The sequence below is a fragment of the Benincasa hispida genome, unplaced genomic scaffold (genome assembly GCF_027475165.1).
Source record: "Benincasa hispida cultivar pf3 unplaced genomic scaffold, pf3_genome.v1.1 HicScf1099, whole genome shotgun sequence".
NCBI classification, from domain to species: Eukaryota; Viridiplantae; Streptophyta; class Magnoliopsida; order Cucurbitales; family Cucurbitaceae; genus Benincasa; species Benincasa hispida.
Genome location: NW_028325410.1, coordinates 1 through 2,687, shown reverse-complemented (window position 1 = coordinate 2,687; position 2,687 = coordinate 1). Strand labels below are relative to the sequence as shown.

At 33.9% G+C, this 2,687-nt stretch overlaps 1 long non-coding RNA gene across 1 annotated transcript; it reads left to right on the top strand.

The window, feature by feature from the left end:
* The first annotated feature begins 952 nt into the window (after positions 1-952).
* On the top strand, positions 953-1,848 carry LOC150031607 (uncharacterized). Its single transcript, XR_016525707.1, has 2 exons — positions 953-1,093; positions 1,212-1,848. It is a non-coding gene; the product is annotated as an uncharacterized LOC150031607 (long non-coding RNA).
* The last annotated feature ends 839 nt before the right edge of the window (positions 1,849-2,687 follow it).

Here is a 2,687-nt window from a genome sequence, read left to right as displayed (position 1 = left end):
TTCTCTGTTTTTAGTTTCGATTAATTTTACAACTATAATGTCCGAAGTTTGAGGATTGTGTTTATTTAGTTCTGGAAGTTTAAAAGATTTAGTTATGTTCTTAAAATTTTAAGTTTGATTTCTAAAAAGTTTTTGTCATTACACCTATACTTAGATGTTGATGTGGTGCTCATTAGACGATGATTTAGTCTGACTTGGTAACAGTTGGCACAAGATAGAAGACCCGCTAATGACAAAAGCAAGTGGGTTAAAAGATTTGGTAGGGTCGCTTTTAGAACTGAAAGCTCAAGTATTAAATTCATTCAACCATCAAAGTTTAGAGACCGAAATTTGTGGTTTAACTTCTTTTGTTTAAGTTGAGTTAACTCTCCCTCTCCCTCCAAATAGGTGTTCACTAGGCAGATCAACTTCTTTGAAACTATCAGAACTTACTATAAATTGTATGTACAAGTTGGGAAAAATAGTTTAGAAAGGGGACCCAAAGCTAAGATCCTTGGGAACCGAACTGATCATCTGAAAAAATAAATGATGGACTTCAACTAAACTCACCAAACTAACCAAAATAGAGTTCGACCAAGGCAATGTTGGTTTACATATGTTGTCGAACAGTACTGTCCAAACCAACTTTTCTGAATGTATGTACATGGGTGTTACATGAAGATATGTTGACAATCAAACAGTCCATTTTATAACTCTATCTATTGGTGCTGCGACTAAAATGAGGAAAAGGAAAAGAAAAATGAAGATTCTATTGCAGAAGAATGTGTCTTAGGTTGATTACTTAAGTGGCATTTAAACATCATTGTTCTCGATATTCTGTTCAGTTGTATACATATTACTACTAAGAGGTCTATGAATTTCTTTTCTTTTTTTTTTTTTGGGTACAAAGTTGGATCTGTGGTTTCCATTATTCTTACTACTGTGGACTTGCTTCGAGTATTATTTGGTGTTTTCGTTGAGCATCATTCTATATCCAATTTGCAGACTAAGAGCAGCTAGTAAAGCCCAGGGAGATGGAGTGAAGAAAACACGCACACGTGTTAGGGCTATTCCAGCTCCCGAAGCCAATGCTGAAATACAAACAAACATTGACGTAAATATTACTTTGCTAAGTTCAAGATCATAGACCAGCTATACACCAGTAGTTGATTATTGCATTTCCTTTGATATATAAAGTGTTAAACTGTTCAAATTGTTGCATCTTGAAACAGAGAAGGCGCTTAATTACACATGCAAATGCAAAGAGCAAAAGTGAAAAATTCCCCCCACCACACCAGGATGGAGCACTTGGCTTTACGCTTGGATATTCACGTCATATCGACCCATCAGGTGTTCCTCCTGACATACCGTTCAGCTCAACGCTGTTCACTTATTCTAAGGAACCAGTCCAAGCCTGGTCTGGTCCACTAGTTCCTGGCGCTGGCACTGATGCTCCTCCTAGGCAGAAGAAGCACGTAGGAGGTAAAGGCAAGAAAATCATGGTCTAAAATTTTGATAAGATTATGGTTGTATTGCCTGTTTGCTGATATGGGTGTATCATCAAATTCTTCCCACGGTTCATTCAAATTGGTAATCAATCAGCCAGGCCTGCTCTCAGCTGAGGAGATCATGAATTGAGGTCATGTAGCGTTGATTTTTCGGTATTCATAGTTGCGTTGACCTGATTTTTTCCCCCTCGAAAAGGGTATGAAAATTTTATAGATAAATTTGCATTTTAAGTGATGAGAAATTTAACAAAGTTATGTATATGTTGATTTGTTCTATCCCAAATTTTCCTTGTTGAAGTTATAGTGTGACATTCTACAGAATAGCGACCAATAGAGTAAAAAATCATTCTTAGCCTTTGAATATTGTTCTTTGTGGTTCTGCCCTTTACATGAAAGTTACTTTGTTATCGAAGATTTATTTGTACTGATACCCATAAATCATCTGATTGTGCTAATGCTGAATGACTTGGATTTTGAAAACTATGAAAACTAATATTTTGCTTACATCATAAATTACTGAACAATGTGAAATTATCGTCGAGAATTGTGGATTCTCACCCATCATGAATACTTTTGAATACGAAATGCATTGTGGTTTTTGTTTTTTTAAAAAATCACCTTGGTGCCCATTTTCAGCTCGGGCTTTCACCCATCAGAGTGACATAAGTAGAAGGTCAGTTTTCAATATTTTTCGGATTTTGAGTAATTTGGCATTAGTGTATTTTGATTTGGGTCATTTGTGGGAAAATCTTTGGTTATTTAGTGCCTTTGTATTTATTTAGAATGCATAAAAACTTAGAAACTATGACTAAAGATATTGATTCTATTTTTAAAACGTAAAGATATTAAATATGAAATAATAAAAAAATCTTAAATTTATTATTATTATTATTTTATTTAATTTAAGATGGTTTGGTTGAAAATTATTTAAGGATGGGAAGGTCGATGTTGAACAACGATTTACAAGTTTGAAATGAAAGGTTGGAAGTATAGCTTGGTAGTAAAAAATCAAAATCTCTACTTGCGTCTAAAATCTTTGTTTATTTGAAACCACACATCGTATTTATGATGTAGACATATAAACAAAGAAACCAAAAAAACAAAAAAAAAGGATGATTGAATTGTCCTATTATAAATATCATAAAAACAGATGCACAATACTTAGTATTATAAAAGTCATGCGATACTTTTCATATTGTC